Source organism: Anneissia japonica, unplaced genomic scaffold (assembly GCF_011630105.1).
Source record: "Anneissia japonica isolate Jap-2015-1 unplaced genomic scaffold, ASM1163010v1 scaffold2188_len52844_cov111, whole genome shotgun sequence".
In the NCBI taxonomy this organism is placed as follows: Eukaryota; Metazoa; Echinodermata; class Crinoidea; order Comatulida; family Comatulidae; genus Anneissia; species Anneissia japonica.
Window position 1 is genome coordinate 20,095 of NW_022711922.1, and position 13,081 is coordinate 33,175.

The following is a 13,081-nucleotide window of genomic DNA, read 5'->3' on the forward strand; positions in this document are numbered from 1 at the left end:
GTTATTTTAACTTGAGTTACATACTATGACAATTTTAATTTTTTAGTTAGGCCTTGGTTTTGCATAATTACCTACGCCTGTCTCTTATACACATCTTACAACATAGGCCTACTCAATCACAGTGTGTCAGTAAAAGAAAAGGGATATATCGATCGATTAGGCCTAGCTATCTTCGGCGAGGCCGCTAATTGGGGTCTGGCTTAGCTCTTCTTCTTTCTCTAACATTGAACTTCCTAAGTCTGAGCGCTTAATTGATCGCGGCAATTAAAACAACACAATGATACTTCTAATGGTGTTACCTCATATCATTGCATCTATATTTCTCGCCCATAATGCTATTAAACCAATGTGCTTCCTCGAAAAATCCACAATCGTACGCCACTGCGTCGTAAAAATTGTTTTAGTCAGAAAACTTTGATCGATCCAGCAAAATTCACAACCCTGGTGCTCATGCTTTTGAGTGGTGACATAAGTATTAATCCCGGACCAACAACATCTCATTTTAGGAGTAAAGTTAAAACACCATAATACATAATGTGAAACTGGAATCATTTGCACCAGCAAAGTCATCATTTGTAACTTATGCAAATGTTGGACTCGCATCAGATGCTCGAATTTTTTTTTAAAGACGCTGGCTACAAAAAAAAAAGAAGAAAAAAAAAAAAAAAACTCGTTTAATGCTTCTCCGCTTCACGATATTGATACCGACAACATGTTAAGTTGCTAATTTTAAATCGTATTTTATAGCATTACGTCTTTTTATTTAAACTGATGTTAGTGCCAATTAAGTTTATTGTTTATTGTGTAGCGCCCTCAGGCATAAAGAGGTAAAACAGCGTGATGGATTCGAGGAAACACAGTTAGCCAGTGAGGCCTAAAGAAGTAAAGGTCCCTACAGATGTAATGTACGTCACTTCACGTGACCCCAATGGAAACACAGCAACGATTACTCAGGTCCAGTGGTGTGCAAGGAAAGGCAACATGATTGTTAAATCGTACCACTTACCGCGCCTACTAAGTTTCGAAAATTTCACGAAATGCGTAAGATCAATATCTGACATCTTCGCTCTGGTCCTGGCTGTAGCTTTCTTCTTCGTAGGTACTACAACATCCACCAACACTTACAGTCAAGCAGGCTTCAAGCGGACCATGTGTGCGTGCCACACTGTAAAGTATTTTTGCATGCGGATACATAAACAATTAGCCAAAATTTGTGAGAAGATCGCCAGAAAAATAGGTGCGTAAAATCAGAAATACTGCATAATACATTGGTTATATGTTGAGACAAATAATGAGAGAGTGTGTGTACGTGACAGGATAAACATACCATTACTATAATTATTGTATTTATTCTTTATAAATGAAATAGGTCGAAGGTACAAAACAGCAAATATTATTTTTTGCGTTGCACAACATGATTATAATAGTATTGCTAGGAGAGCCGTATATAGTCTGGTATCCGTATGAGATAAACACACTGGTAACACTTTAAAGACTAATTATTCTAATACAGCAGCTTTCGCCACCTGTCCGGTGTAGCTGGAAATCAACATACAGTACTGCACAGTACAAAACAATAATTTTGAAGGGCGCCCGCTATAATTATGGGAATTCCCCTTTCTGCATTACGTCATCGTGCACCGTGCCAGCATTAAAACAAAAAAAATCACCATTCAGAGGATCAGAAGTATCATTTATGTTGGTTTTGACTCAGAGCCTGGCCAGATTTTATTTTTGTTGTAGTAAGTTACTTTGAAATTCAGTTGAATCTGTCTGCCTACTCAGCTAATTATTCTACAAACGAGGAAATAAAACGTCACATTTTGTTATACTGTACATTACAAATTTATATAATCATTTCTAATTATACAATGAGAATTAACAATCTACATGAGGATTACTAATTAGAATATCAGCAATATATAATCATTGAAAGTCATAACAAGTTTTATGTTCATTATTCGAGTTATGATATAGCTTCCCTTCTGTAGGATGAGGGGCAAAATCTTAATAAAAAATTGTTTTCTTCTTAACGAGGTAGCCGTGCCTGCCGGTCCTGAGGGATACATCTGTATAACATACAGTGAAATTTCTATAATAACCTTCTGGACCAAGTGGCCTATTATTAGAGGTGTTCCCCGAATAGTGTTTAAAAAAGTCAAAGTCAATATATCCTTTATTCATCCAATAATGGAAATTACATGCAAGTGTACAATTTATAATAATAATAATAATATTATTATTATTATTATTATTATTATTATTATTATTATTATTATTATTGTTGTTGTTGTTGTTGCTATTATTATTAGTATTAATATTATTATTATTATTAGGCCTATTTGAAATCGATAGAAGGCACTTATCGAAAGTTGTAATAGACAAATCCATATAAAAATATATAATTGGTTTTACAGACTTACACGTTAAAATCGGAAAGGCATATAAACACAATTGGTCAAAAACCACATTATGATATTAAAAAAGCACATAAAAAAGTCACAATGGAAAAATTAAACGTATTAAAACACATTATGAAATTTAAATACGAAGATTGTTCCCCAAGCATAACCTTCCAGAAACAAGTATATAAAAAGTTTAAAAGATATAATATATACTTTTTAGGCTGTAAATTGAGAAAGAAAATATTATTTTCTTTCTCAATTTACAGCCTAAAAAGTGAAGATACGTTCTACTGTATGTCAAAACACTGATGTCGTAAATGCACAAACGTTTAAACATAAAAATACAAAATGTATATAAAATATAGGGATTTGTAGCAATTTTTATTATATTCTAATCAATTAAAGATACATTTATACCAACTAATGTTATACTTTCATATTATCATACGTTTAAAAAAAAATCATACACAATTTATATAATGCATTATTTACAGTAGACCTACGCGGTGTCTTACACATTGCATTGTTTTTTTCCGACACCAAGCGTCTAAAATACATAATGTGGTACATATTATTTGGGGTATTTTCCGAATCATTCTCAACAACTTTTGCTAGCCAAAATAAAACGCAATTCATATAATAATCAACCAGGGGTGGCGCCAGCGAGGGGGGCCGCCAACACCCCATCGGGGAGAAAAACAACAATTCATCGGGGAGGAAAAAAATTATATCTATATATTTTGTACATTAGTAGACCCTGAAATCGATTAAATAAGCCTTTAAACCCCCGGACTACTTTCGAAATTTTAAGCGACGCTTGACCACGTCTATTTCGCTCTCGTCGGGGAAATCTTCCCCCTCGTCTGGGGCATCGGACCGTAATCGGGCGCCTCGTATCCCCCGTCGGGCAAGTCCTGGCGTCACCCCAGTTTTCACTACCTTATCATTTCGCCTGTTAAGCATCTTACGCGTATATTAGTTTTGTGAAAGGAATAATAGTAATTTGAAAGTTCTCTTTTGCTATATTTTTACCATTAAATATTATCTTTGAACTTTCATAGATAATGCAATACAGTACTGGTCACGTATGTGCAAATAATTAACAAGTGCTATAGAACTTTTTTATATTTATTTTCATGTATCGAAGGTCGATCAACTCAAATGGCTCTTCGTGGCACAGGTCTATGAATACATTGTTCTCATCTTGTCTATGATGCCTTTCTCCACTGAGGTGATATAAAACCAAGCTTGAAAGTTATCGATAAAAGTCAAATTCAGTGACCCAACTAGGATCTTGGAAAGGAGTACTGATGTCAATTGTGCGTTGTGCGTCGTCCGTCAGTTAGGATTTGTTGAACATCCCAGTCCAAATACTGGTACCTACACAATGGACAAGTCTTGCTTCTGTACATCCATTCCGTTATACAGTGGACATCGGCGGATTGATTGCATTGGAGGCATTTCCAACGTAGTTGGCCCAATACGCTTAAGCAGATACAGCAGTTCATTTTGTTGTTTTGGTCCTAAATAAAAGGGTAAAATATAATATATACTGATGAAAAATTGAACAATATCGGCCAATATTCAAACCTCAACTTCTGTCTATATGTAATGTTATGCTACAGCGCAAATATGGAGAAAAGAAATATTTGGACCTACCTGGGCTCTTTGTCCGTGACTTAAGATTTGTTGCACATCCCAGTCCAAATACTCATACCTACACAATGGACAAGTCTTGCTTCTGTACAACCATTCCGTAATACAGTGGACATCGGCGAATTGATTGCATTGGATGCATTTCCAACGTAGTTGGCCCAGTGCGCGTAAGCAGATACAGCAGTTCATTTCGTTCTTTTGTTGGATCTTTTTCAACTGAAAATTAGAATGGTCATGTGTTGTTGGTCACTGTGTAATATGGTACAGTAATAATAGGCCTATACACACAGAAAGAAATTAAATCAAATGGTGAAATATATAGGTGCATATACAAGGTGAAAAAAATTATATATAGTGTATAAATATAAATAGTATATATAAGATGTGTATAAGAGACAGGGTTACGCCATAGGGCAGCATAGAATACAAAAAACAAAGACTCAGCCTGAGGATAACCTAAAGCAAAAATCACACAAAACAGTAAACGCTTCCTTTACACAATTTCACGTACTTCATAGTAAACTATATATATATTAGCTAGGGTCAGTCATCATCAAAAACGATGGACAGCCAATGATATAATATCTGAAACCCCATAAAAAATACAAGAAATTTCCAAAGCAAATTGGAATGAAGTTATCAAGAAACCAAAACAAATTATAAGGAAGTTAGCGAGTAAGGAGTGCACTAAAAGTATTGGTATTTACTACTCACCTGTATGGAAAATATATGGATATCAATTAGCTGGCGAGCTGAAGATCATGAGCGGGTAGCGAGTGTTCTGCAAATTTCTGAAGTGAACGAACGTTTTACCGTTTAGACATTTGGAATATTCGATTATAACTAAAGAGTGTTTGGAATTGGTGGAATGTCGATGAAATATTGAAGGATGCAGGGGGTTGGGCTAAGTGTAACATAGAAGGAGTTGAGAGCGAGGCTTAAGCAGAAGCTTATGTTCTGTTTGTAATACAGTACTGGAAAAAAATCACTGGGAAGAAAAATCACATCAATTTAAAATCAAATTTCTGAAAATACTTGCCTTTCTATTACAGATATTTTTATTCCCACACCGACGGCCCTCGAGTTCACCTCATTACACAGTACGCTTTTCCAGCCTCGCTCTCAACTTCTTACCACCATCCCCTCCATCCACCGTCCTCATTACACAGTACTTTTTCTAGCCTCGCTCTCAACTCCTTACCGCGTCCTTCCATATCCAACGCACCCCCTGTTGATAATCGAATACTCCAAAAAAAAACAAAACGCACAAACCATGGCCCTCTAAAGACAGAAAAAAATGCGTCTCACAAAAGGCCCTCTACCGTCTAATAACAAAAGCCAGTCTAAAACAAAACAAAAGGCAGTTTTATAATAAATAATAAAATAAGAAAGGCAGTCATAGTTCCAAAACCTTGTATAACAAGGGTCTATTGATGGTGTACAACAATAATCCACACCTCGGGTTGCCTTTAAAAAAAAAAAAAGGCAGTCATAGTTCCAAAAACTATGTTGATATCAAAACCTTGCAACAATGATCAATTTATGTAATGCACACCTCAGGGCGCTATCCAGTGAGCCAGCTGCGATGATGCATGACTGTTAGTTACCATATCACAGTTTCCTCTGTTCAGTGATGCATTACAGTGCTGTAGTACTGGTGATACTCTGAACTAGCATTGTTTTAGTTACCATATGAGAGTCTCCTCTGTTAAAACCATGATTTGCTATACTATACCTCTTTATAAAACATAACTTGTACATTGTAATAACAAAAATATGTATATTATCGCTACTTGGAACAGTAACAACACGAAACTCCTATGCTACTCCACTGTAATGCATTCGCCTATTTTAATACACTACTAAGATAGGCTTTTCTTTTTTCAATCTTGATTTCAGAGGTCAAAAAAATTTTTCAAATTTTCTTCAATCATATAGTGGTGTAGACTGGTCTTTTAAGAACATTTTCCTGGAAACATTTTTTGGATACGACACCCCGTTATTGAGTTATGATTTTTTAAACAACATGATGTCAGAAAATCAGCCCAAAAGCTTATCTTATTTCTGTCGGTTACGCACCGCTGATTCGCAATGTTTGTCATCACTTCAAGAAGTCTACCGATTCGTGAAAGGGTCATTCTTCGCTAATGTGCCATTTTAGAGGTTATATATAACAACTATAATAAACATTCGGCACGATAATTAGGGCATTTTAAACGTTTATTTAAGCATTCAATTTTCAGTGCTGTAACATAGCAAATATTGCAAGAATCATCTCCATCACACTTTTTGTGACGGAGATGATGATATACTCATAAATGTGAATCTTAGTAAATTTAAAAGATAAATTATATTATTTAAATATAGAAAAATAAACATTGAGCAAAAAGGTTTCTAACAACATAAACCAGATCAATTATAATTGTTATTATATATTCTTTTTTGAGGAAAGAAAACATCAAGAATCATCTCCATCACAGTAAAATTGTGTGGAGATGACTGTGACGGAGATGAGGAATTAAACTTGTTAGATCATATAGTGCCATATGCAGTGTGTTACAGGGTGAATGTCATGTATACTTTGAAAATGACACAGTTCTGATCGTATATATAATTAATTTTTTCTAAAAAAATATAAATAAAGCATACTCTGAAGCGTTCGGAGATGATGCTGAATAAAGGTACTTTCCTAGTTGTTATTAGAAAAGCATGAATTCTTCAGCCATAGGTGGTTTAACTGTACAAAAATGGAGTGTTCCTTACTGTATGGTCCACTTCAACCAAAATGGTTTGATCCATAACTTGTTATGTCATTTTGCTAACAGCTATAATGGCATTTTAAAGTATTGTGACGGAGATGATGACAATTCAGGGACAAACTTTTTTAGTCTAAAAAAGTCAAATTTCAAGTATTTATAGATCTATTGATGTCATTTTTAATTTTAAATTTGTAAGACATCTATTGTATTCACCTTTTTGTGGTACAGTTATTTATTTAAGTTATTTATTTTACAAATTATGACATTAGGAATTTTTAAGAAAACCAATCAGGACATGCAAAGTGCGCGACTTTGGAGGCTTTTTGTTGAAAAATAAACAACATGTTGATAACTTTTAAAATATTTAACAACTTATTTCATTAACAAATATGTTCAAGATTGCATTAATGCAATAAAAATAAAACTTCCTTTAATATTTTAAAATTTATACTACATCAAAACAAAGGGACGGGAAAATGGCAATTTACTGAAGAATGACCAGAAAAAGGCCTATGTAAAACCTCATGCAACGAAGATTGCTTCCGTGTATTGTGTTCCGCTTCAACAGCCAGCCAAAGAAAATCAAAGAGGCGTTACATATAAAATGTTACACGCCCTCTCTCAACAAGCAACTTTTACATGTATGTTAATTTAACTTTGTCATTCTGATGTTCATCATTACGTTATCATCTTTATTCATGCCTTTCTTTCTTCTTTACAATCGATTCTCTAAAAATGCAATGTCATGATGTCTGTTCAAATAGCTATGGTTCAATTCCCATTTATTTAAAATACAATGCTTCACAGTTGTTCACTCCTTTTAAATAGTAGATTGCATGTTAGCAATCGTTTCACTAAAGATAGCGATGGATTTGCCGAAACATATCTGTTATAGTACCGAGTTTTGATAATAAGATTCATTAGGCTTTGCCTATACGGTATTGAGGTTTAAAATTATTGTGGTATTCTTAAGATGTATTTGCTGTCTGCTACTACACATAATAATAATAATAATAATAAATTAATAATAATATTAATAATATAACAATAAATTATAATAAATATACATACATAAATGAACGCTAATAATACATAATATAATAAAAATACATTGCGCCAAAATAGTAAAGTTTATTTTTTAGATATCCGAGTAGTAATTAGATAAACAAATATTTTTCATATGAGTCTTAAAAGTTGAAAGAGTTTTACAATTACAGGTGGTTACATCGAAATTATTCCATTGAGTAGGACCAGAAATAGTACAAAAGGAATGCATAATTTTGGAGGATGTCTTTATGCTATACTGTACTGTAGGTGTGAGCAATCAAACGAGTTGAAAAAACATTGCAATAAAGAAACATTTAATTCATCCATTCTTAACTACTGCAGAGAATTTCAAATAAGGATATTCAACTTGCTTACAAGCAGAAATTAATCATTCAAAAGGCATATTAATAAATACATATTAAAAAAAGTACTTAAATAAAAAGTGAAGTTCATACAAAAAATAAAACATGGCATTATTGTGGTCTTACTGAGTCATATTAAAATATAGTGAATTGTAGCAATTCAGTTTATTTATTCACAAAATAGATAATAGGTACAAAACAATTTTCACGATGTAATAATGATAGTTATCATTATGCATTTTTTTTATAAAATGGGAAGTGTATAGTAGATGACAAATCCACTCGCAAATTACAGTATTTTATCTTAAAGGTCGCCCTCTATAAAATAAGATTATGGGACTTCCCCTTGCCAACATGACGTCATGTACGTATGATTGTACGACGAATCACAGTGCAGCATCTACGTTGATTTCAGCAATCAGAGGCTAGCGAGACTTTATTTCTCGATTTACAGACTAAAGTGTCCCATTATAGACATGCCCTCTTAATAAAGATGTCCCAAGGAAGAGGTTCCATTGTATGTCAAATTCAGTAGGACACGTCATAAGTGGACTATAGAATCCTCAAAACCTATATAAAATATATTGATTTGTAGCAATTTTATGAACATTGTACTTATCTATTATAATTATTTACAGTATTTCATTATACTCAATTAGTCATTCATAAAAATGATAATACAGGTAAAATCAACTTATATTATTAGATAAATATATACGGCTTTATAGCAATTCTATGTACATTATATTTTTAATATCAAAATTATTTTACAATATTTCATTTTACTCAATTATTTAAATTCATATTGGTCAACCAATTACATTCATATTTTCAAATTATTTAAAACACATAAAATTGTTTATAGGCCTATAATTACTTAATTGTTGATATAATTAATTAATTGTTAATAATTTATTGACAATTAATTATTTATCTAATTCATTATTTACAGTACCAGATATTACACATTGTAATAGGCTTATTGTTATTCTCATTTACCAACACCATCCTTCTAATAAAAAATACATATACCGTACTCGCGCGAATAATCGCCCCGTTTGAATAAGCGCCCCGAATAAATTTAATTGTTTTTTTTTTAAAAACAATATGTCATTTTTTTTAGCAAGCCAATCCAATCAATCATGGGACTGTGTTTAGTATGATTTGATCTGCGGAGTGGATTCGTATTTTCTTCTTATTTTAATTTCAAAATGAGGATATTAAGTTCTCCTGGACAGTATCTTTGCAACTTTCCTCTTCTTACATTTGTCAAGTCCTACGTCTCTTTTTCTTTTGCCAACAATTTGCACCTTCAGCACGTTCTCACATGAGTTTACAAAAAGCCCTGCAATGATCCTACTAATCTCAATCGGCAGATGGCCTACAAGCTTTGAACCTCCACCACTAATTTCATCTGCTGTTCAAGCATTCTGATGAGCCATGCTCTTATCTGGACGATTATCTTTTTTGAACCAGAACCATTCGTAATCTTCGGTTTCCATATTTTAAGCGCCCCCTCATTTTACCTTCTGTTTTCATAAACGCTCAATTTGAATAAGCGCCCCCCTAAAAAGTGCAAAACATATTTTAAGAGCACGGATGCGCGCTTATTCGCGCGAGTTCGGTACATTATAAATACAGTAATATATAAAATACATACATTGTGGGAGATATTTGTGGTTACTAGATGGTTGTTTAATTTACACCTTTGGGCTAGTCGCTATAGATTGTATTTTGGGGTTATTGTTTTGAAAGCCATTTGCATTGCTTCTATTAGGCGCTGTAACAAAAGAGAGTATACCAAAGAGTATATAACAGTATACCCTTTGGGTATAATAGTCCAACACGGAAGAGACAAAACCGGAAGACCGATTTAATAATTAGAAAATACCTAATTAAAACTTATAAATTTCGACAATGTTTGTAAACAGTGGTTACACGGACGAAGAAGCAGCTACGAAATCGTATTTTGATAACGATAGCCAGGTTAGAACGGAATATATTATGGTTTATGCTAAAGAAGTCTAAGATACCAGGTCACAGGTGTATTAATGATAGCATTGAAATACAATGATCGACAGTGCGGAATATTGGTGACGATGGTGAGGTACAGTAAGCCTAAATGCGGAAGGGCTAGGCCTATATATAGGTCTCACTGCAATTACAGACTACTTTTGGAACCGGGGTTATACCAGGTCACAGGTGTATTAATGCTAGCACGGAAATTTAATAATGATGCTATCGACAATAGGGAATGAGGTACTGTAACTTTAAGCCTTTTATGCGGATAGGCCTATACCGGTTTCTCTCCAATTTAAGACTACTTTTGGAACCGTGATTACCGTGGTCTTTAGAAGCTTTGGTAAGTAATTGGAATAATGAGGATAAAAGAAATTTGTTTTTTGGGACCGCAGAAAAGTGGTCTTTATTGGAGGGTGGTCTTTAATTGGAAGGAGATCTGTATTGTCTTGTAAAAGGAATTGGTTTTGATAGTTCTCTTTTGCAATATTTTTCAATAGAATAAAATAATATCTTTGAAATATAATTACGTAAAGTAAAACAGATAATGTAGTAAATATCTCTTTTAATAGTGTTTTCCCCTCGGTTTTAACTAACAGTAAGTACTTAATTGTAAAGTAACATAGGCCTAACTACCGGACTAAATCCAAAACAAGTGACGAACAGCTGTGGACTCTCAATGGCTAAGCCATGGGCCCAGACCTTAGATATCATGATCATTTTTTATTTAGCCGAGTGGGCCTTTTAATTAAGGAGAAAATGTATTTAAGAAAAATAAAAAAAGACGTCCAGCCTGTTTTTCCACTAGGCATGAATCAGAAGTCTCTATTAGGTTCCTGAGCTCTGATTGGTTCGATAGAAGTGTGGTGCGCGTGAACCTAAGCTTTATATTTGGGCGAGTAACTTGGCCTAGTGGAAAACAGGCTTTAAACGTCAAAAACGCTGAGCGAGAGGTTCGTCCCGCGCCTCACTGGGTCTCTACTACCAAGTGCCCAGGGTATTACAGTGGGGCCCTAGCTTTAGTCAGGTGCCTGAGGCATATTCGTTTCGTCACTGTCGGTGTAGATTTATCTCTGTTAATTGGTCTTGCTTAGTTAAACCAAAACCAATGACATTTCACTGTATTAAAAGTCCTTGGTTGAAACATTGAAAAATTACATAAATACAGTTACTGTAGACCTACGCCTGTGGTTTAAATCATTAGAATAATAGGCCTACATAACATAACATTGTACAGTGAGATTACCAAGTTTGTGATAAACTTTGAGTTTACTCCAGTTTGAGTATCGTGTGCTGAGAGAAGTTTGATCATCTTTTAATTAATGCCTCTCTGTGACACAGGCCTACAGGTACATAGTTGTCATCTTGCCTAGGATGCCTTTCTCCATTGAGATTATGATGTCTGTTAAATTATAAGTTACCTTAGCGATAGAAGTCAAATTCATTGACCCAACTAGGATCTTGGGGAGGACTACTGTAATTGATGTGAATTGCGCGTTGTCCGTGACGTAAGAGTTCAACTTCAAAATCCAGATACTCGTATCTGCAAACCGGGCAGGTGCTACTTGTGTCGAACCATCTGGTGATACACAGAACATCGGCAAACTGATTGCATCTTGGGCATTTGCAATGTAGATGGTCCAATGTGTCTAAGCAGATGCAACAGTCCATGTCTTTGTTTTGCGTCATTATTTGAACTGAAAATTAGGATGTGGAGTGTTAGAATTGAAAATAAAATAATATGCTAATAAAAATGTGTGTTAGTTGAAATCTAAAAGGCTTGATTGTTACAAAACTGATTTGAAATTACTGAAATTCATGTGACATTGTCACTATAAAAATGGTAAGTAGGAGTACTAAGTAGGAGCAGAAGAAAAGAAGCATAAGAAATGCAACGTACCGTTACCGCAAGACAGAAGTCAGTTGTTTCGGAGGGGTTTAGGTGGAGGCGAAGAGCAGGAAGATATTGACGGACAAGTGAAGGAGGCCACAATATTTAAATATTATGTGGATTACGTCAGTGTATGGATCCAGTGTGATTGGTTAGTGCAAATCGGGGACACGGTTTGCTGCTCTCAAGAGAGTGCGACGAGAGGACGTCACTTCATGGATCTGGTATGCTGCCCTCAAGATATTGTGACGAGAGCGAGGCAGGGAAAAAGCAGTGTATAGAGAAGCGGCCGTCTGGTCAGAGGTGGAGGGAGCACGTGTTTTGTTTGTCCGTACGAAACATTTGCTTGAAACTCCACTCGGGTGGTCTCAGATTGGATTGATTCGACTCGGGTTTGATACGAACAAGAGCAGACACTTCCCAATGTCGTGATGCTCGAGTATTCTATTACCTTTAATACTGTACTGTTCTTTATATATGTTTACCTACGGTAGGCCTATTAAATCTTACCGATTTATGGAATGCAGGCTACGTCTGTAACTAACTGTGAGCTTGTATGTTTGTTATCAAATATACTACAACAACAGCTAGTACCCCCTTCTATAGTAGTACCAGTGGTAAATATGTATTTCTATCAAAGCTTAGAGAAAAAGAGGCTAAACTAGTGGGCCTAGTTACAAGTTGAGTTAGTTCCTACCTGCTAGTGCCCCCTCCCAGACTAGGCCCCTAGGCCTGACACAACAGTCACGCTTTGCATGTCATTGACTGAAATTATGAAACAAATTTAAAACATGAAATTAAAATTGGACCGTGAGTAAAAAAATATTAAATATTATAAATTAAATATATCACTCCGGCATTAATGAACTTGGCCTAAGCCTTGTAATGTAATTAATATTAAATAATAATAATAATAATAATAATAATAATAATAATAATAAT

The 13,081-nt window shown here is 34.5% G+C and overlaps 1 protein-coding gene across 3 annotated transcripts in view; it reads left to right on the plus strand.

Annotated features, from left to right (window-relative positions):
* Positions 1-10,080: 10,080 nt before the first annotated feature.
* LOC117107693 overlaps positions 10,081-13,081 on the plus strand; it is a 17,290-nt gene continuing 14,289 nt past the window's right edge. The window contains exon 1 of one of the 3 annotated variants that reach the window (XM_033249428.1): positions 10,081-10,215. The gene's annotated coding sequence lies outside the window, so the exon portion shown is untranslated. The other 2 variants (XM_033249429.1, XM_033249427.1) reach the window with 2 other exon arrangements.